Consider the following 22506-nt stretch of genomic DNA (forward strand, 5'->3'; position numbering starts at 1 on the left):
GTATCTGTATTAGTTATGGTCACTTTTGTGGATTTATTTCCACATGCCCATTAATTTGAGTCTATTAGGATGAGCCCCCTTTCAAATGGATTGCAATAGATTGAGCGATTCATTTTGTAGTGTTTATTTCCTCCCATGCATTCTTATAATAACTTGCAGTCATTGCTTACAGTCATTGCCCAGTAAGATGTTTTCTCCAGGAAGTACAAAGGGTTTTTTTTTTGTCACTTCCGGTTCCGGAAAATGACGTAATTTCCGGTTCCGGGCAGAAGTGGCCATACCGGAAGTGATGTAAATGGCGGCAAAAACGCAGCGATTTTGACCAATAAGAATCTATATACCTGGAGCAATCATCTGGGTGATCTCCAATGAAAAAAGTTATTGTTGAAAAGAGGAGGAGCTCTTCGGAGAACCTCCAATCAGAATGAAGTGGTTAGAGAGATGGGAGGAGCCTCTGTGTTGATTGGAGGAAGTTTTTTGGCGCCAATCCACTCAATAAGGGCTATTTAAGGCAGACGCCAGAAGCTCTAAGTAGGTGGGAATTTCTCCTATGTCCTTTGGATGCCCCAGATTCGGTGATATTCGTATAAAACTAGGAAACGATTGAACCTCGTTATGGCGGTAAGCTACACTTTGGGAATCTCTGTCCTATGTTAGATGTAAGGCTAGGGAGTAGACTAAAATGTTTCTTGGTTCTTTTTGTTGTAGGTCTTTTAGACAACATTGAGGTTTATACAACATAACATCTTCCTATTTGATGGGCCATTGGACATTTGTGCAAAGGAATCTTTTATTCCCATCCTTTGTTGAGTTCATTTGGACTCCAGGGCTTTGAATGCGGTGACCTTGCAAACAGATCCATATTATCCTTACCATCTCCACGTTTGTGGCTCAATCCCCTCCTCTCTTGGCCTGTCTTTCCGTTTCTGGAACGGTCGACTAAAGAGGAGATAGTGCCTACTTTTGGTACAGAAATAGCATGTGAGTATTCAAGTATTGGGTTTCAATGTATCATGTCATTTATATATATGTAATTTCTGTAATATTTATTGCTTGTTGTGTGCTTGCAGACAGTGGCTTCCCTGAAGAAGAAATTGTTAATGCACATTTTTTGAAACGCGTAGGAAAAGAGCTGCCTGTTTTGCTGGATAGAGTCTACGCATGTAGTAACATTCTATCTCATACACATATGTTAGCACAACACTGTTATTTTATGGATCATTGTGGTTTTGTAATATCTTTTGATAGTTGTAATAAAAATTTATATATTTTTTCATATATATTTTAGTATTTTTTTATAAATAAATTTGAGGTGTTATCCAATTATATGTATCATTTCCGGGATGATGGCAATAACATGCCATAGCTCATGAGTCAAATCATTTTTACTAACAAGTTTAGGGGTGGAGAATACACCCAAAATCCTCAAACCCGTGACTCATTGGCTCTGACATGGTCCATTAGGTGCAAAATAAGAATTTTTTAGGGGGTCAATAGTTCCTCATGTGGTGAGGCTTTTTCCTCCTAAGTATTTACTCTCGGGACATTGAGAGCAATATATATATGTATGTATATCTAATTTAAAAAAAAAAAAAAAAATTCTTCTCTTTTTTTCTTTTTTCTTTTTTCTTTCCCCTGAAAATGGGGGATCTTTTAGGGCAGAATTGGGAGGAGCTCATGTCCACCATTCAATCCAGCTTCCAAGCAAAGGAACAGGTGATATCTGACTTGAATTCACTATTTTCTAATTTAACTAAAATACTGGAGAAAAAATCAGCTCTGCATTGGCACATATAGTCTCTAGAACGTTATATTCAGGAAAATATCAATCCTATCGGCTTAAGAATTCAGATATTCCCTATTCTTAGTCACATTTCGAATGAACTAAAAAAGAGTTGGGAATCTCATCTGAATGACTGTTCGAAAAATCTGATGATGTTATTACAGAGAGAATATAGACAACAATTAGAGGAATTGAATATAGAGATTGACACTCTCTATGCTCGTTTAGTCCCTTTAAAAATACATGAGGACTATGCGAGCCTAGAGGCAAAATTAAGAGACCATTTGAAGGAATATGGGAAATCAATCCTTCAAAAAAAAGAGAGGAAATATTGGAGGGATAAAAATGCATTTAGCGAAAATCGGGCATACAAATGGCAACAGACCAATAAAAATAAAATTGGTAACAAAAATGCAACCAAAACATATGAATACAAGAATGACTATAATTCAGACACACCCTCCAATGCTTCCTCGTCTTCGGCTTCCTCTCGTATGGAGGGACCAATGACAAAAAGAAAGGGTCCTTTTGCGAAAACATAAGATATAGACCATGAAACCCAACAGCTTACAAAAAAACGTACAACTGAAGTTCAACAAGGCCCACATCTATCTAAAAATGGGGGGGCGTCAAGAAATCTAAGAGATAGGAAAGATAACCTAAAAACTATTCCATCTGAGAAAAATAGAAATACCAAAAGCCCTAAGGAATTAGGGGCAGTTCCAAAAACACAAAAACAATTAGATGATTTTTTAGACAAAATAGTTCCAACCCAAACTCCAGTCCTAACCCAGTCTTAGAAGTAGAAACATGCACTAATATAGGTGAAGGTGGTTTAAACATCATAAATCTATCGTCACATACACTCACGGCTATTCAAAGCCAGGTGCTTTCACTTGGGCTGTCATTTTGCCATAATAAATCATTAGATGACTTTGAAGTCATCAAAGACATTAACTTATTTGCACGTAAGGTACTCTTTAAATGCTTCTATAGTAAACAACCAAAACAAGAGGTTATTTCATCTAATCTTACAGCAGCGGATTTTAGGGCCCTGCGTGACCTTAATCAGCTGCTGCAGGAAAATGAATCAGTGCTGGAAGATTGGGAAGAGGAAATTGATAGTGAAGATAGTTCAGACGAAGATCTTGAGCAGATTTCCCCACCTGTGATAAAAAAAGTATACAAGAAAAAATCCAATAAATTTCCCCCATTGAGTTCCAATCCAGCCCTAGCATTGTTCGTCAGGTTGACAACTAAAGAAATAAAAAAAATGAAAAAGGATAAGGGTAAGCAAAAAAATCTTAATTTAGAACAGAAACATGCGCTAAAATCACTCCAGGACAATGTAGAAATTACAATAAAACAATCAGACAAGGGGAGTAACATCGTTTTAATGGATAACTCCATGTATGAAGCCATGTGCCTTAAAATCCTTAACGATCGGAAATGCTACTGTAGAATTTCGGCATACTGTGTAGACAAATATAATCAAAAATTCTATGACCTGGTTGATGGAGCCTACAGAGATGGTGCCATTACTGTAGAGATGTGGGATTTTATACGTACTAAATATCCAAGAATACCTACCATGTATGCACTACCAAAAATACATAAAAATATTCAGAATCCCCCGGGCAGACCGATTATCTCTGGTAATGGCTGTATCTCGGAGGCTGCAAGCCAGGTCATAGATGATCATCTGAGACCACACGTTTTGGAATTAGCATCATACACTAAAGATACTATCCATTTATTGCAAATCCTGGAGGATTTGATAATCCCGGATACAGCAATATTGGTAACCATAGACGTCGAATCTCTCTACAATAGCATTCCCCACGATTTAGGAATAAAGGCAATACAACGAGTTTTACAACAAAGGTCAACTACCGAATGGAAATTTAATGAGTTTATTTTATTAATGCTTGACTTCATACTTAGACATAATGTTTTTTTATTTAAAGGATCCCACTACCTCCAGGTACAAGGGGTGGCCATGGGCACATGTTGCGCACCCTCTTATGCCAACTTGTACCTGGGGGAGTGGGAAAAAACCTTTTTGTCTGATGAGGCATGGGCCACATACACTAAGTACATCGTACTGTGGCAACGTTATATTGACGATGTATTTATGGTTTGGAATGGCCCGGAGGAAATATTAAAAACTTGTCTTGAAGTGATGAATCAAAATAATCTGAATCTTTTTTTCACTATGTCCTATAATCGGACCCAAATTGATTTCTTAGACATTACCATCATGAAAGATGCAGTGGGGCAACTCACTACAAAATTATTCAGGAAGGAAACTGCCGGCAACATGCTTTTGCATGCCGGCAGTTTCCATCCGGAATCTTTGAAAAAATCCATTCCATATAGTCAATTAAACGCAACTGTACAACCAATGAAGCCTTTCAAAAAGAGGCGGATGAATTGAGCAAAAAATTATTGCTACAGGGATATACAAAAACCTGCCTGAAAAAGGCCTTCAACCGTGTTAAAAATCAAGATAGACAAACTTTGCTATTTGGTAAAAGTAAACCTAAGAAGAACGAGAATACAACTAGATTAATATTACGGTTTTCAAACGAGCATGACAAACTAAAAAATGTTCTTACAAAATATTGGTCAATATTAACAGAGGATCCAATATTATCGACGGTTGTTACCCCAAAACCTCAAATCACCTTTTGTAAGGCCGGCTCTCTTGGGGATTCATTGGTACAAAGTGAATATAAGGGTAACCAACGCCTAGATCCGTGCAAAACTTGGGGAACATACCCATGTGGGTCTTGTTCCTGCTGTGAATACATAAAACAACGGACTACTTTTAAGTTACCTAACGGTGAGAGTTTTCGACTAAAACACTTCGCTAATTGCAAAACTAAAGGCGTTGTTTACCTGTTTCAATGTGAGTGCGGGGCTTTCTACATTGGAAAGACCAAACAAGAATTAGGCCAACGTATTAGTAAACACTTGTCTGCCATGAGGATCTGCAACCTCTATCTCCCTTTGGGGAGACATATTGCGGACGCTCATGCATATAGGATGCCGGTTGTAAACTTTACTGTGATAGACCGGGTACATATACCTATCAGAGGGGGGGATTGGAACAAGACACTCTTGCAACGTGAAATGCATTGGATCAAATTCTTGGAAGCTACAATTTATCCAGGGCTTAATGAAACAGAGAGCTTCAGGCCATTCCTGGAGGGCTATGTTTCAGGTAAAACTGAATGATCAGCTGGTTGGTGGACAATTGGGCTCCTTACCCAGATGTGATTCTGTTTCTCCTTTTTTTTTTTTTTTTCTTAACAATATAAAAATAAAATACATTTGTATCTTTATACACAATTTTCTTTATGTGAACAATACTTGATGTCTTTAACATGTTTTTAAGTGATTTATAATAGGTTTGGTGGGGTCTGTGGTCACCGCGTTCCCGGCACAGGTAAGCCCATCGGGGTGGTTTTGTTGGGAGGGCACTGTGGTTGGGGTTATTCTTACCCCTTTCTTCGCTCCCCTTTTTTCTGCCACTAATTTGGGCATTGGTTTTCATTCCCGATAGCCACTGTGTATGGCATCTGGAGGTTTATCCAGTTTATTCCTGTGTCGGTGGTTTTAGTTCTTGCCTTAGTGACACACTGCAGGTGACAAATCTAATTGGTGTATCTGTATTAGTTATGGTCACTTTTGTGGATTTATTTCCACATGCCCATTAATTTGAGTCTATTAGGATGAGCCCCCTTTCAAATGGATTGCAATAGATTGAGCGATTCATTTTGTAGTGTTTATTTCCTCCCATGCATTCTTATAATAACTTGCAGTCATTGCTTACAGTCATTGCCCAGTAAGATGTTTTCTCCAGGAAGTACAAAAGGTTTTTTTTTTTTGTCACTTCCGGTTCCGGAAAATGACATCATTTCCGGTTCCGGGCGGAAGTGGCCATACCGGAAGTGATGTAAATGGCGGCAAAAACGCCGCGATTTTGACCAATAAGAATCTATATACCTGGAGCAATCACCTGGGTGATCTCCAATGAAAAAAAGTTATTGTTGAAAAGAGGAGGAGCTCTTTGGAGAACCTCCAATCAGAATGAAGTGGTTAGAGAGATGGGAGGAGCCTCTGTGTTGATTGGAGGACGTTTTTTGGCGCCAATCCACTCAATAAGGGCTATTTAAGGCAGACGCCAGAAGCTCTAAGTAGGTGGAAATTTCTCCTATGTCCTTTGGATGCCCCAGATTCGGTGATATTCGTATAAAACTAGGAAACGATTGAACCTCGTTATGGCGGTAAGCTACACTTTGGGAATCTCTGTCCTATGTTAGATGTAAGGCTAGGGAGTAGACTAAAATGTTTCTTGGTTCTTTTTGTTGTAGGTCTTTTAGACAACATTGAGGTTTATACAACATAACATCTTCCTATTTGATGGGCCATTGGACATTTGTGCAAAGGAATCTTTTATTCCCATCCTTTGTTGAGTTCATTTGGACTCAAGGGCTTTGAATGCGGTGACCTTGCAAACAGATCCATATTATCCTTACCATCTCCACGTTTGTGGCTCAATCCCCTCCTCTCTTGGCCTGTCTTTCCGTTTGTGGAACGGTCGCCTAAAGAGGAGATAGTGCCTACTTTTGGTACAGAAATAGCATGTGAGTATTCAAGTATTGGGTTTCAATGTATCATGTCATTTATATATATGTAATTTCTGTAATATTTATTGCTTGTTGTGTGCTTGCAGACAGTGGTTTCCCTGAAGAAGAAATTGTTAATGCACATTTTTCGAAACGCTTAGGAAAAGAGCTGCCTGTTTTGCTGGATAGAGTCTACGCATGTAGTAACATTCTATGTCATACACATATGTTAGCACAACACTGTTATTTTATGGATCATTGTGGTTTTGTAATATCTTTTGATAGTTGTAATAAAAATGTATATATTTTTTCATATATATTTTAGTATTTTTTTCTATATTGCCTTAAAAATCCCAATAAATTTGAGGTGTTATCCAATTATATGTATGATTTCCGGGATGATGGCAATAACATGCCATAGCTCATGAGTCAAATCATTTTTACATTCCAGAAGATCTTACACGGCCATGGCTCGCCTTGCTGACATTCAGTGGCGACACAATCTGCCGGTCAGACGTCTTTTTTGCTGTGGAGGAGCAGGAGCGGGAAGATGAGGAAGTCGCAATGCTGGATGAATTCCCAGGGGGTGCTACTCTATCTGAGACAAGTGAACAACAGGAGTCTGAAGAGGAGTCAGAGGAGGATGGTGCCGGGGCGGATGAGGAGGAGCAAGAAGAGCATGCTTTAAACCTTTCTGGGATCCCTGTTGTTGTGCGTGGATGGGGAGAGGAGAATGAAGAGGACGACATTATCCTGGATAATGAGCAGGAGCCAGGCCACCACACCGCTTCCAGTTTAGTGCAAATGGGGGCCTTCATGCTCCAGTGTTTTAATAGGGACCCCCGTATAAAAAGCATAAGGGTCAAGGACCAGTACTGGGTGGCAACGTACTTAGACCCCCGGTACAAACACAAAATGGCGGAAATGTTACCGCCGTCACAGAGGGCTGTCAGAATGGAGCACTTCCAGGACTTGCTTGGAGAAATGCTGCATTCTGCTTTTGCGTGCGCTGGCAGAGGAGCAATTCCCACTCCCAGAGAAGGAGTTGCGGGTACCAATCCAACAGCGCCTGCAAGAAGAGGCCAGTTTGAAGATGTGTTGGTGACTTCTAATATGAGGTCATTCTTTCAGCCAACCCATCGACAGGTGTCATCTGGATCCAGCATCAGGGAACGCCTAGACCGTCAGGTGTTCGACTACATCGGATTAACGGCCGATGTGGATGCTCTGAGGAGTGATGAACCCCTGGACTACTGGGTGGGCAGGCTTGACCTCTGGCCAGAGCTTGCCCAATTTGCAATCGAACTGTTGGCTTGCCCCTCGTCAAGTGTCCTGTCCAAAAGGACGTTCAGCGCAGCAGGGGGGATCGTGACCGATAAGAGTACTCGCCTAGCTCACGACAGTGTTAACTACCTCACATTTCTAAAAATGAATGAGGCATGGATCTCGGAGGAATTCAACACATGTGACCAGTAGACCATGTATATGTCTATAAACGATTTTTTTAATCGAGCACACAGACCTTCTTTCTTCATTTGGCTCACTTCCTTGTCCGAAAAAAGCACACCGTACTAAATGCCCGTACCCTCCTGTTTGAAGAGGTTGAGCGGTGTCATATTTCTACTGGGGCTGCTTATTATGAGGGGCTCCCACCATCCCTGTGCTGTGCTGACTTCCTCCTGGGGCTGTACCTCTGCTGTGCATATTATGAGGGGCTCCCACCATCCCTGTGCTATGCTCATTATGAGGGGCTCCCACCATCCCTGTGCTGTGCTGACTTCCTCCTGGGGCTGCTTATAATGAGGGGCTCCCACCATCCCTGTGCTATGCTGACATCCTCCTGGGGCTGCTTATTATGAGGGGCTCCCACCATCCCTGTGCTGTGCTGACTTCCTCCTGGGGCTGTACCTCTGCTGTGCATATTATGAGGGGCTCCCACCATCCCTGTGCTATGCTCATTATAAGGGGCTCCCACCATCCCTGTGCTATGCTGACTTCCTCCTGGGGCTGCTTACGGCGCAGGTGTCAGTGCTGTATATCACGGTGCTGGTGTCAGTGCTGTATATCACGGTGCTGGTGTCAGTGCTTTATGTCGCGCTGCTGATGTCAGTGCTCTCTATCACGGTGCTGGTGTCAGATCACTCTATCACGGTGCAGGTGTCATTGCTGTGTGTCACGCTGCTGATGTCAGTGCTGTATATCACGGTGCTGGTGTCAGTGCTGTATATCACGGTGCCGGTGTCAATGCTTTATGTCACGCTGCTGATGTCAGTGCTCTCTATTATGGTGCTGGTGTCAGATCACTCTATCACGGTGCAGGTGTCATTGCTGTATGTCACGCTGCTGGTGATCATCTCCTGCACCCTCTTCTTTGCCTACCCTGACCTTCCCTCTCCTCCATTGCCTTCATGCGCTCCACAGTCCTGAATTGTCACAATTTCACATATAAAAAAAGAATGCTTGTAGTTGCCGATTCCAGATTATGTCATTGGCCATGTGGTGGGACTATGTTTGCACAGCTAGTAATTATTTTGTGGTTGCAAATTTGACCTGTAGGTTTGCAAAGTTCGCCTCCCATTGAAGTCAATGGGGCCCGCCACGAACGTTACGGTTCATGAACTATCGGCCGCGTTTGCGGTCCGCTTTCGCGAAACGTCCCGTCGGAAGTTCGTCCATCACTAGTGCAGAGATTGGGCAATCAGACTGCATAGTGCTTGACCATCTTAAGTGCAGGGCCAGATTAAGAACATCGTGGGCCTGGTGCTGAGGATTTTGGTGGGGCCTTTTATAAACAATAAATAAATAAAAATGCAAACTATTTTTTGTTATAACAAATTAAAGAGAGAGAGGGAGGATGAGAGAGAGAGAGAGAAAGGGGATGAAGGAGGTGTGAGGGGTAAGGGAGGGACGATGAGAGAGAAAGGGGGGGGTGAGAGAAAGAGGATGCACATGAGCATGTGTGAGAATGACATCAATGCAGCCTGGCCAAGGCAAGTGACCGAAGGCACAGAACCCAGAAGGAAGAGCGGGTGAAGATGGAAGTGCCCGGGCCCCGCCAGATTGATCACAGAACAGCACTGGAGGGCTCAGTCTGACAATTTGCGTGTGCCCTAATATGCTAATATGCTGGGCAAACTTGTACATTATGGCATAACCTACCCCAGGGCCTCTAAAAAGTAGTAATGTTAGAAAACTTTACTACCGTTTTAATATCACAAGAGCCTCTCATGGGGCCCTCTACTGACCCTCTGGCCCTTGGGCAGTGCCTAAGTACATAGTTGTCAACATTTTAAAAATATTTTGAGGGATGCTTTTTTACTAAGTGCTATATTTAAGTAGCTGACATCCCCCGTGTTCCTCTATACTTCACAATAGTAATTTCAAAATTAAATAAGTACTAATAATGGGGCAGAACAAATATGAGGACTGTGAGATTTCCTTTAGTTGAACTGACAAAAGTGCCCATTCTAGAGCTGGTAACATTGAGGATATTCAGTATAATTTTAAAGAACAGTTTTTGTGGGTAAGAGGCATTGGGGAGGAGTATGGATGGTATAAAAGTGGGAAGTATCTGCAGGTGAGGGAGAGGAATGCGGAGGGTATGACAGTGAGTAGTATATACAGGAGAGGAGTGTGGAGGGTATGACGGTGGGCACTATGTATAGGAGAGGAGTGTGGAGGGTACGACAGTTGACACTGTGTACAGGAGAGAAGTGTATGACAGCGGGCACTATGTACAGGAGAGGAGTGTGTAGGATATGACAGTGGGTGTTATGTATAGGAGAGAAGTGTGGAGAGTATGACAGTGGGCACTATGTACAGGAGAGAAGTGTGGAGAGTATGACAGTGGGCACTATGTATAGGAGAGAAGTGTGGAGAGTAAGACAGTGGGCACTATGTATAGGAGAGGAGGATGAAGTAATCTGGGAAGGAAAAATTTAAAGGTTTGTGGAAGGATGTTTAGGGACTGCGTAGTGGCTAAGCAGGCCATACATGGGTTGAAATTACACCAATTAAGCAGAGACCAGCCATAGTCGATCTATGTATGGGCTAGCTGGTTTTACACAAGTCAACCTATTAACCGACTTGAGTACAACCAGCCTGTCAGGTTTTCCCCAAAACAATCAGTGCTGCCAGCTATAGTTAGCAACACGAATCATTGTATTCACTGACAGAACACAATAACACTGCGGGAGTGATTGCCCCGTTCACAGGTCAGCAGGTGAGAGGGTGTGTGGGGACAGGCTGGGGAGAGATACTAGCAGGCATGTACTGGCCATTGGGACTACCGGGAGTTTCCCGGTGGGCCGATGGCTCAGTGGGCTACTCTGATGTAAGGGGACTGCTGATGGGACACTCTAATGTACGGGGGCTGCTGATGGGACACTCTGATGTAAGGGGGCTGCTGATGGCCCACTCTGATGTAAGGGGGCTGCTGATGGGACACTCTAATGTATGGGGGCTGCTGATGGGACACTCTGATGTAAGGGAGCTGCAGATGGGACACTCTGATGTACGGGGGCTACTGATGGGACACTCTGATGGAAGGGGGCTGCTGATGGGACACTCTGATGTAAGGGGGCTGCTCATGGGACACTCTGATGTAAGGGGGTGCTGATGGGACACTCTGATGTAAGGGGACTGCTGATGGGATACTCTAATGTACGGGGGCTGCTGATGGGACACTCTGATGTAAGGGGGCTGCTGATGGCCCACTCTGATGTAAGGGGGCTGCTGATGGGACACTCTAATGTATGGGGGCTGCTGATGGGACACTCTGATGTAAGGGGGCTGCTGATGGGACACTCTGATGTACGGGGGCTGCTGATGGGACACTCTGATGTAAGGGGGCTGCTGATGGGACACTCTGATGTAAGGGGGCTGCTCATGGGACACTCTGATGTAAGGGGGCTGCTCATGGGACACTCTGATGTAAGGGGGCTGCTCATGGGACACTCTGATGTAAGGGGGTGCTGATGGGACACTCTGATGTAAGGGGGCTGCTGATGGGACACTCTGATGTAAGGGAGTGCTGATGGGACACTCAAAATGTAAGTGGGCCGGTCTGGATGAATTCCAGGGCCAAATTTCTGTCCCAGTCCAGCCCTGGATACTAGTCAGTCCCTGGGTAGGCACTGGTTAGTATCAGAGCCAGATACACACAGGTTACATACGCCACAATCGTTAGAGCGAGAGCAATAATTCTAGAACTAGACCTCCTCTGTAACTCAAAACATGTCATCTGTAAAAAAAATGTAAAGTATCGCTTAGTACACAACAAAAAATCGTGATAACTTTAGTGTTTTTTTTTTATGAATGAAACAGTTTCTTTCCAAAAGAAAGTTAGAAAAATTGCTGCGCAAATATCGTGTAACATAAAAAGTTGCAAAGACCACCATTTTATTCCATAGGGTGTCTGCTAAAACAATATATAATGCTTGAGGGTTCTGAGTAATTTTCTAGCATAAAAAAAAAAGATGACTTTTACATGTAGGTGTCAGGAAGATCCTTCTCACCGGCATCCAAGCGGCGTAAGACGCAGAAGATCTTCTGTGCGGTAAGAAGAGCGTTATCGCGGTCGGCGGTGCGCGCGCACACGTGGGAGCGCGTGCCCGTTTGACACAATTGGCGCCAATAGCGCTATTTAAAGTGGATCCTTGCTTTACTGCCTCGCTGCCCGATCAACAGCGTTCCTGTGTACTCTGGTATCCTGTATCTGAACCTGAATCTGAATCCGTATCCTGATCCGTATTGAACCCGGCTTGTTCCTGACTTCGCTGTTTGCTGCCTGCCCCCGACTTTTGGCTTTGTACCCGACTACTCTTCTGGATTTCGTTTCTGTACCTGATCTGCTCGCCTGTGCCTGACCTGGACCGTTGTACTATCCGTTACCTGCCAGTTGCCTGTTTACCGCTGCTGGACTACAGGACACCTCCCAGTCCACCGCTGTACCCGGCTGTTGTCTCCTCTGTGCCCTGTTGCCTCTTACCTCTTGCTGCGGACTACAGGACTCTTTCCACTACCCGCTATATCCTGTTTGCACCTGCACCCGCTGTTGGACTACAGAACTCCTCCCGTTGTCCGTTGTATCCTGCGATCACTTGCACTCTGCTGTCAGACTAAAGGAATCCTCCCGCTGTCTGCTGTACCTTACCATCACCTGCATTCCGCTGCTGGACTACAGGACACCTCCACCATCAACGGTCTGCTGCTTCATACATCAACCGTCCAGTCAGGCACTTGTGCTCCTCTGTGCTCCCGAGCCCCTGTCATCACTACCAGGGCCTCCCGAGTCAGAGGTCTACGAGAGGCCGCTCCCTGCATTACGGGCTCTGCCTTAACCACTTGCTTACTGGGCACTTAAACCCCCCTCAGTCCCAGACCAATTTTCAGCTTTCAGCGCTGATGCACTTTGAATGACAATTGCGCGGGCATACAACACTGTACCCAAATGAAATTTTTATCATTTTTTTCCCACAAATAGAGCTTTCTTTTGGTGGTATTTAGTTACAGCTCGGAGTTTTATTTTTTGCTAAACAAACAAAAAAAGATGCAAAAAAAAAAAAAAAAAATCATGTTTTAATAGTTTGTTATAAAATTTTGCAAACGGGTCATTTTTCTCCTTCATTGAAGTGCGCTGATAAGGCGGCACTGATAGGCTGCATTGGTGGGCACTGATGGGCTGCATTGGTGGGCACTGATAGGCTGCATTGGTGGGCACTGATAGGCTGCACTGGTGGGCACTGATAGGCATAGTTAAGGCGGCACTAATAGGCACAGATAAGGCGGCACCGATGGGCACAGATAAGGCGGCACTGATGGGCAAAGATGGGCACAGATAAGATGGCACGGATGGGTGGCACGGATAAGTGGCACGGATGGGTGGCACGGATGGGCACTGATAGGTACCACAGATAGATGGGACTGATGGGCACTGATAGGTGGCACTGATAGGTGGCTCTGATAGGTGGCACTGCTGGGCACTGATGGGCGGCACTGCTGGGCACTGATGGGCGGCACTGCTGGGCACTGATGGGCGGCACTGGGGTGCAGCACCTTTGAGGCAGATTGGGTGGCACTGTGGGTGGCACTGTGGGTGGCACTGTGGGGTGGCACTGTGGGTGGCACTGTGGGTGGCACTGTGGGCACTATGGGCACAGACGGGGGGCACTTACTTTTACTTTTAGTTATACTTCAGGATGGCACTGCGGGAGGCAGGTGGGCACTGGCAGGTGGCATGTGGTGCCTTGCATTGCTGGCCGTGATCGGGACTGATGTCCCGATCACGGCCGCCGGTGATCGGCTTTTTTTTTTTCTCCTCGCGCTGTCAGCGCGAGGAGGAATAATAGCCGATTACCGGCTCCGTTCTATCACATGATCAGCTGTCATTGGCTGACAGCTGATCACGTGATAAGGGGTCGGGATCGACCCCTTACACGGATCGGTGATCGGTCTCACGGACTCGCCGATCAATAGACGTAGTCCCGGAAATCTAGGTCCGCGCTAATGCCGTCATTCGGCAATAGCGCGGTACCCAAGTGGTTAAGGTACGTGACAGTAGGAGAGAAGTCTCAGAATGGGCCTGGGTGGCAAGGGGTTAATTATCATAAGTAATATACAAATAATTATTATAAGCACTGTGAGGTCATCCTCTCAGTCTGCTGCAGAGTGTTCCAGCTTGTATTTATACTGGCCGCTCTGTATGTAGCTTCTGACAGGCTGCGCAAGGAGCTCCGTATCTCCGGAACCATAGATGATAGCAGCCCCATATTTTAACCAGTGCTGGAGTGGGTCTTTAGCTACCTACCCCCCAAATGTGGGGTCTCTGTGACAATCTTCAAAGTCTTTTTTTTTTTTTTTGGGCAAATGGGCCTATCTTGAGAAAGGGGCCTGGAGCTGCAGCGCCAATAGCCCCTACAGTATGTTAATCCGACCCTGCTTAAAGAGGGATTCCACCAAAAAAAAAAAAATATTAAAAGCCAGCAGCTATAAATACTACAGCTGCTGACTTTTAATAAATGGACACTCACCTGTCCCGGGTTCCAGCGATGCCGGCAGCCGAGGACGATCGATCACTCGGCTCTCGGCTGCTGCCGCCACCATTCTAGGTGAGGGAATCAGGAAGTGAAGCGAATCGGCTTAACTTTCCGGTTCCCTACTGCGCATGCGAGAGCCGCGCCGCGCAATAGGAAATCTCTGCGCTGTCACTGGGACCCGTGTGTGTCCCAGCAGACAGCGCGGCAAGGCAGGAAATGGCGTAGACTCCTACGGGAGTCTATGCCCGGAAGTGGGTGAAAATACCTGTCTTTGACAGGTATCTCCACCCCCCTCCCCCCTGAAAGGTGTCAATTGTGACACCGGGGGAGGAGGGATCCGATCAGCGGAGGTTCCACTTTAGGGTGGAATCCCGCTTTAAGTGCCAAATTTGGAATGTAGGTGTGCCATGACCCTCTTGTATTTTCCTAACGATATTTCTTGGGCATTATACAAGGCCCCTGAGAAACCACTTTTTTTCAAGACATGCTAGAGTGATCAGGAAACTTCAAGCTGTTGCAGAACTACACATCTCATGAGGCATTGAAAAACTGACATTCACAGACATGACTAGGCATGGTGGGAATTGTAGTTCCTGAACAACTTGAGGGCCGTAGTTTGAAAACCCTGTGCTAGACCATTATTATGCCCCCAGAATTGGGAGTGTGGCATCTACCCAAATTTTCTCTGCTGGTGGACACAAGAACCTACATCTATAGATATATATTCGGGCAGCAGAGTGGTGTAGTGGTTAGCACTTTCACCAAGCAGCAAAAAGCATCACTGGTACGGATCCCACCCACAACACCATCTGCCTGGAGTTTGCATGTTCTCCCTGTACCTACGTGAGTTTCTTTCAGGTACTCCAGTTTCCTCCCACACTATAAAAACATGCTGGTAGATAAATTGGATCCTATCTAAATTGGCCCTAATATGTATGAATCTGTGTTAGGGACCCACACAAACACCACCCCATGTTTAAAATAAAAATGTGTTAATTCCCTTCCCTTCTTCCTCCGAGAACAGTGAGCAGGGAATGGTGGTGAGAAGAAATTAGCAGCAATACAAGCAACTTCCTGGAGGGGCGTGATGTCATTCATGTGTGCTAGCCACCGCTTCCAGGAACCAGATATGTGCCATGGGTACACACCTCCGCACACACAGCGGTTTTGAGTCTCACATACACAGCAGCCATGCATTTAGCTGCAGGAACCCAATTTTTAGGGAAACTAATAGTAAAACAGATGCAGATTTCCAGGACTGGACTAACAATTGTTTCTAGTGAAAGGCAGCTGGTGTTTTCTATTAAAAAAGGTCTAAATGGACCATTGACATGCTTCACAGTTGAACTTAGGAATGTGTCTTTGCAAAGTTAAACTAAAAGAAATCCGCTCTTATTTTTGCTTGGGGATCTAGTGCAGAGGGATTTGTCTACCTTGTGCATGTAGGGGAAACCAAACAGGAGTTTGGGAAGCGAGTAGAGAAGCATATGCACAGTATGCGCATATGCAATCTCTATGTACCATTGGCAGACATGTTGCCAGACAACACAAATGCCGACTTCCACAGGTCAAATTTACAGTACTTGATAGGCTACATATACCTATTAGAGGGGGAGATTGGAACAAAAATCTGCTCCAGTGCGAAATGCATTGGATCAGACATCTGAAGGCCACAACCCCTCCTGGCCTAAATGAAGCAGAAAGTTTCAGACCTTTTTGGAGGGTTTTAGTTGAGGTAAAACAGATTAAGTTGGTGGACATTTTTGATAAATATAGGAATTGTTATTTCTATTTACATAGTTACATAGTCTTTCCAAATGTTCTTGGGTAAGACTTGGTAGAAGCATGCTTTGGGCTATCTGTCCCACCCTTACCACTGCGATTTCCCCAACTATAGGCCCAGGGGAGGGGTGTTTTTGGAAGGATCAGAGGTTAGTCAATTTAGGGGTATTTTTGTATTATTCTTTACACATTGTTTTCTTTTTGATGTGTTTGGTACAGAGGCACCATTTCATGCATTTTTGGCTCTGGCATATGCATTTCCCCTATGGAATGTCTGTTGGAGGGACAATTACGTGCTCTTCCCCCCACTTTTCGCCTTTTTTAAAGTATTGACTGAGGGAGGTTGTCAGAAAGACTATCAGAAGACAGAATAATGCCCCAGATAAATCACTGTTCCCTGAACCTCTAGAAGAAGAAGAATTTTAGCCAATATGCACGGGAATGCAAACGGATATGTAAATGTGCACACAAATGTATTTTTTAAGCTGGATCAGCACAAAGGAGCATTGCGGTCTCATCTACAGTATGATTGTCCTGTTCACTGTTGCTCTATTTCTGTTCCAGTTATTGACCTGGCTTGTTCTGACTACTCCGGCTCTCTGTCTACATCAACCCCGGCTTGTACCTTGACTCCTCTACTGCCTCCCCATCTATACCTGATCAAACCGCGCGTGTATGACTTGGCTTATTTGACCCTGTCTGTGTTTCAGTCCTCACGGAACTATCCAGCACTTCTGCTTACTAGATCCAAGCACCAGCCTGTTCCAGTTCACAGAACATCTGCTGTCATCTGGCATACCAGCCTACCAGTAGCCCAGCAGCCAACAAGACCACCAACACTCATTTACGTTTTTGGTTGTAACATGTGTAACCTGGGGGACAGGTAGCAGGTACAAGCTCCCTGGGATGAGCAATTGCTCAGGCACAGATACCAAATCCAATGATGTAATGATAAAGTGCTGTGTTTATTTGTGTTATGCACAAGTCCATACACAGGTGCTGTACAGTGTTCCAGAAAACAAATAAAGGACAAAAATAGCAAAACCCAAATCCTAGCCGTGTCTCGGCTCTAACTATACAACATGCAGCCCCTAACTACCAGGCTGAACAAGCCTACCGCTTGTCAGTCTCTACATAAACTGCTTTTACCAACCTTTTCCTCTTCACAGACCAACTTTGTCTGTATATCCCAGGCTGAGAGCAAAGGCTGTCTGCTCAAGTGAGCTTAAATTAGCCTGGGGAAGAGGACCAAGACCCGAACTGGATCATGGATCAGAGATTTCTGAATGTGTACGAGAGGACCCTTATAAACCCCAAACAGGACTTTTCCTGGCTCTCTCTGGGACGCTCTGCTACACATGACAAAATGTGGAAGATTTCAAGGAGTATGAATAATTTTTAAGGCACTGTACCTGTCCCAGCATCCCTTGATGTCCTTACCTGACGCAGATATTTGCTGGTCTTTGGGTGCAGGTGCCGGTATCTTAACTGTTTGTCAGCCAACTGTGACTCCTTGTAGCTGCACTGGAAAGGAGGGGGAGCCGAACTGACTGATTTTGTACATGGTAACTGAAAATCATGTACCTAATTCCCCACAAAAAAGAAAATTCCAAGTATAGGTGAGGAGGAGGTACAGCGAAACTTCCCTTTTGGGTGAAGTTCTGCTTTAAGATCATCAGATGCAGCCAACACATTTCAGAGGAAAGGACTCCCAATTCTGCATGGCTTAGACCATGGATTAGGACTAATATGTCCTATTGACAATACAAAAAGCTGGTGCACAAGTGCACACAAGTGCAATGATAGTGAATGCAGAAAAGTGCATTAAGATGATATTGGCAAGTGCAAAAGTATGTGTAGGTGTGGTGTTGAGTAGTGTGGAAATGTGTGTTGTTGCTGAGTGAAAAAGTGGGCATCAGATAGTGGATACGTTTGCACTGGTGTGGTATTAGCGAATGCAAAAACGTGCATCAGGACAGAGTCAGCAAGTGTAGAATTGCGTGCTGTTGGATAAATACAGAAGTGCAAGTCAGCGAATGCCAAAATGATTTGCGGTAAATAAAATAAAATGGATTCCCTCCTGTGTTGTCAGCTGCAGCTAAAGTGACTCCACTATTTAGGGAGGTACACTGAATGCTATTATATGTAAGAATACCACGCTTATTAAATTAAATATGAATATACACTTCCAAATATTATAACAACACCAATGTGCACTGTGCCATATAGTTAAATGTTAATCCAAAATAATAAACTAAATTCATATAAAATTTCCATCCGTTCAGGATCGTGAATCCTCTATATACAGTATTATTCATTAGTTGTGTGCTCAGTGTGCTATCCACCACGAGTAAAGTGCATAATCACCCACCATCCAAAATTCTCATTTACCAGATAACCATAAATTAAAACATAATCATCCAATCTACCAGGGATTTTGTAGCCAATGGTATAATCTCCCCTCTCATTCAGAAAATGCCATCATTGAACAACTAATTTATTCAATATAAAATAATACATCCCATTTAAAATGCTAACTCAAATTTAAAAGTACCCTCCGACCGGCACTAAATCTTTCCAGCAATCTGGTAGACCAACACAAAGTGGCACATAATTGTGAAGTGAAAGGAAAATGATAAATGGTTTTCAATTTTTTTTTACAAATAAATATCTGAAAAGTGTGACCTACATTTGTATTCAGCCCCACTGAGTCAATACTTTGTAGAACCAACTTTCACTGCAATTATAGCTGCAAGTCTTTTTGGGGATGTCTCTACCAACTTTGCACACCTAGAGAGTGACATTTTTTTCCCATTCTTCTTCATAAAATAGCTCAAGCTCTGTCAGATTGGACAGAGAGCATCTGCGAACAGCTATTTTCAAGTCTTGCCAATTGTCAATTGGATTTAGGTCTGAACTTTGACTGGGGCATTCTAAGACTTGAATTTGCTTTGATCTAAACCATTACATTGTAGTTCTGGCTGTATGTTTAGGGTCTGTAACACGACCCCCTAAGGGACTATTTGGAATTACCTGCCAATCTGCACTGCCATGACCTGATGAACATTCTAACCTACCTGATACTATGGGTTCAGAAATCTTTGCACCACCTTAAAGTAATAGATCAGGCAACTCTGTGCATTTTATGTTCTGGTAATATTTACTGGAACAGTTCCAAGAAGATATTGTCACAAAGAGGAGGTAATACATCTGCTGAGCTTTGGGCAACAGCACCAACACAGCAAATGAATTCCTCCAAGTAACACAAACCAATAATTGCAGATAAAACTGTCTAGTATATGTACAGTAGAGTTCTACTTGCACCTGAAAGAATAATCACGTTAGATGGTGATACTGACAAACTTCTAAAGGGGGAAACCTAGGTCAGTGCACGACTAATAGTTGTCCTGTGGACAGATTCTCCCACCTGAGCTGTGGATCTCTGCAGCTCCACCAGAGTTACCATGGGCATCTTGGCTGTTTCCCTGAATAATGCTCTACTTGCCAGGCCTGTCAGTTTAGGTGGACTAGGATGTCTTAGTAGGTTTGCAGTTGTGCCATACTCTTTCCATTTTCAGGTTACGGATTGAACAGTGCTCTGTGTGATGGTCAAAGCTTGGGATATTTTTTTATAACCTAACCCTGCTTTAAACTTCTTCATAACTTAATACCTGACCTGTCTGGTGTGTCCCTTTGGCCATCATGATGCTGTTTGTTCCCTAAGGTTCTCTAACAAGCCTCTGAGAGCTTCAGAGAACAGCTGTATTTATACTGAGATTAAATTACACACAGGTTGACTCTATTTACTAATAAGGTGACTTCTGAAGGCAATCGGCTCCACTAGATTTTAGTTAGGAGTAGTAGAGTAAAGGGGGATGAATACAATTGCATGCCACACTTTTCAGATATTTATTTGTTAAAAATATTGAAAAAACATTTATCATTTTCCTTCCACTTCACAATTATGTGTCACTTTGTGTTGGTCTATCACATAAAATCCCAATAAATTACATTTAAGTTTTTGGTTGTAACATGACAAAAATGTGGAAAATTGCAAAGGGTATGAATACTTTTTTAAGGCACTGTATAACCATGCAAGGGCCATGTTTACTCGGGTGTTCTGAACTAGTGATGGACGAACTTCCGATGGGACGTTTCATGAAAGCGGACCGCGAACCGATAGTTCGCGAACCGTAAGGTTCGTGGCGGGCCCCATTGACTTCAATGGGAGGCGAACTTTGCAAACCTACAGGTCAAATTTGCAGCCACAAAATAATTACTAGCTGTGCAAACATAGTCCCACCACATGGCCAATGACATAACACATGTATGAGGTGAATCTGGGATCGACAACTACAAGCATTCTTTTTTTATATGTGAAATTGTTGTGACAATTCAGGACTGTGGAGCGCATGAAGGCAATGGAGGAGAGGGAAGGTCAGGGTAGGCAAAGAAGAGGGTGCAGGAGATGATCACCAGCAGCGTGACATACAGCAATGACACCTGCACCGTGATAGAGTCATCTGACACCAGCACGGTGATAGAGAGCACTGACATCAGCAGCGTGACATACAGCAATGACACCTGCACCGTGATAGAGTGATCTGACACCAGCACCGTGATAGAGAGCACTGACATCAGCAGTGTGACATAAAGCACTAACACCAGCACCATGATATAGAGCACTGACAGCAGCACCGTGATAGAGAGCACTGACATCAGCAGCTTGACATACATCAATGACACCTGCACCATGATAGAGTGATCTGACACCAGCTCCGTGATAGAGAGCACTGACATCAGCAGCATGACATAAAGCACTGACACCAGCACCGTTATATACAGCACTGACAGCAGCACCGTGATAGAGAGCACTGACATCAGCAGCGTGACATACAGCAATGACACCTGCACCGTGATAGAGTGATCTGACACCAGCACCGTGATATACAGCACTGACATCAGCAGCGTGACATACAGCAATGACACCTGCACCGTGATATAGTGATCTGACACCTGCACCGTGATAGAGTGATCTGACACCAGCACCGTGATAGAGAGCACTGACATCAGCAGCGTGACATAAAGCACTGACACCAGCACCATGATATACAGCACTGACACCAGCACCGTGATAGAGAGCACTGACATCAGCAGCGTGACATAAAGCACTCACACCAGCACCGTGATATACAGCACTGACACCAGCACCGTGATATACAGCACTGACACCTGTACCGTAAGCAGCCCCAGGAGTAAGTCAGCATAGCACAGGGATGGTGGGAGCCCCTCATAATGAGCATAGCACAGGGATGATGGGAGCCCCTCATAATATGCACAGCAGAGGTACAGCCCCAGGAGCAAGTCAGCACAGCACAGGGATGGTGGGAGCCCCTCATAATAAGCAGCCTCAGGAGGATGTCAGCACAGCACAGGGATGGTGGGAGCCCCTCATAATAAGCAGCCCCAGGAGGATGTCAGCATAGCACAGGGATGGTGGGAGCCCCTCATAATAAGCAGCCCCAGGAGGAAGTCAGCACAGCACAGGGATGGTGGGAGCCCCTCATAATGAGCATAGCACAGGGATGGTGGGAGCCCCTCATAATATGCACAGCAGAGGTACAGCCCCAGGAGGAAGTGAGCACAGCACAGGGATGGTGGGAGCCCCTCATAATAAGCAGCCCCAGTAGAAATATGACACCGCTCAACCTCTTCAAACAGGAGGGTACGGGCATATAGTACGGTGTGCTTTTTTTGGACAAGGAAGTGAGCCAAATGAAGAAAGAAGGTCTGTGTGCTTGATTAAAAAAAATCGTTTATAGACATATACAGGGTCTACTGGTTACATGTGTTGAATTCCTCCGAGATCCATGCCTAATTCATTTTTAGAAATATGTTGTGAGCTAGGCGAGTACGCTTATCGGTCACGATGCCCCCTGCTGCGCTGAACGTCCTTTTGGACAGGACACTGGACGAGGGGCAAGCCAACAGTTCGATTGCAAATTGGGCAAGCTCTGGCCAGAGGTCAAGCCTGCCCACCCAGTAGTCCAGGGGTTCATCACTCCTCAGAGCGTCCACATCGGCCGTTAACCCGATGTAGTCGGACACCTGACGGTCTAGGCGTTCCCTGATGCTGGATCCGGATGACACCTGTCGATGGGTCGGCTGAAAGAATGACCTCATATCCAAAGTCACCAACACATCTTCAAACCGGCCTCTTCTTGCAGGCGCTGTTGGATTGGTACCCGCAACTCCTTCTCTGAGAGTGGGA

The sequence above is a fragment of the Lithobates pipiens genome, unplaced genomic scaffold, assembly GCF_037356315.1.
Source record: "Lithobates pipiens isolate NorthernLeopardFrog02 unplaced genomic scaffold, aLitPip1_a1.2 Scaffold_13, whole genome shotgun sequence".
NCBI classification, from domain to species: domain Eukaryota; kingdom Metazoa; phylum Chordata; class Amphibia; order Anura; family Ranidae; genus Lithobates; species Lithobates pipiens.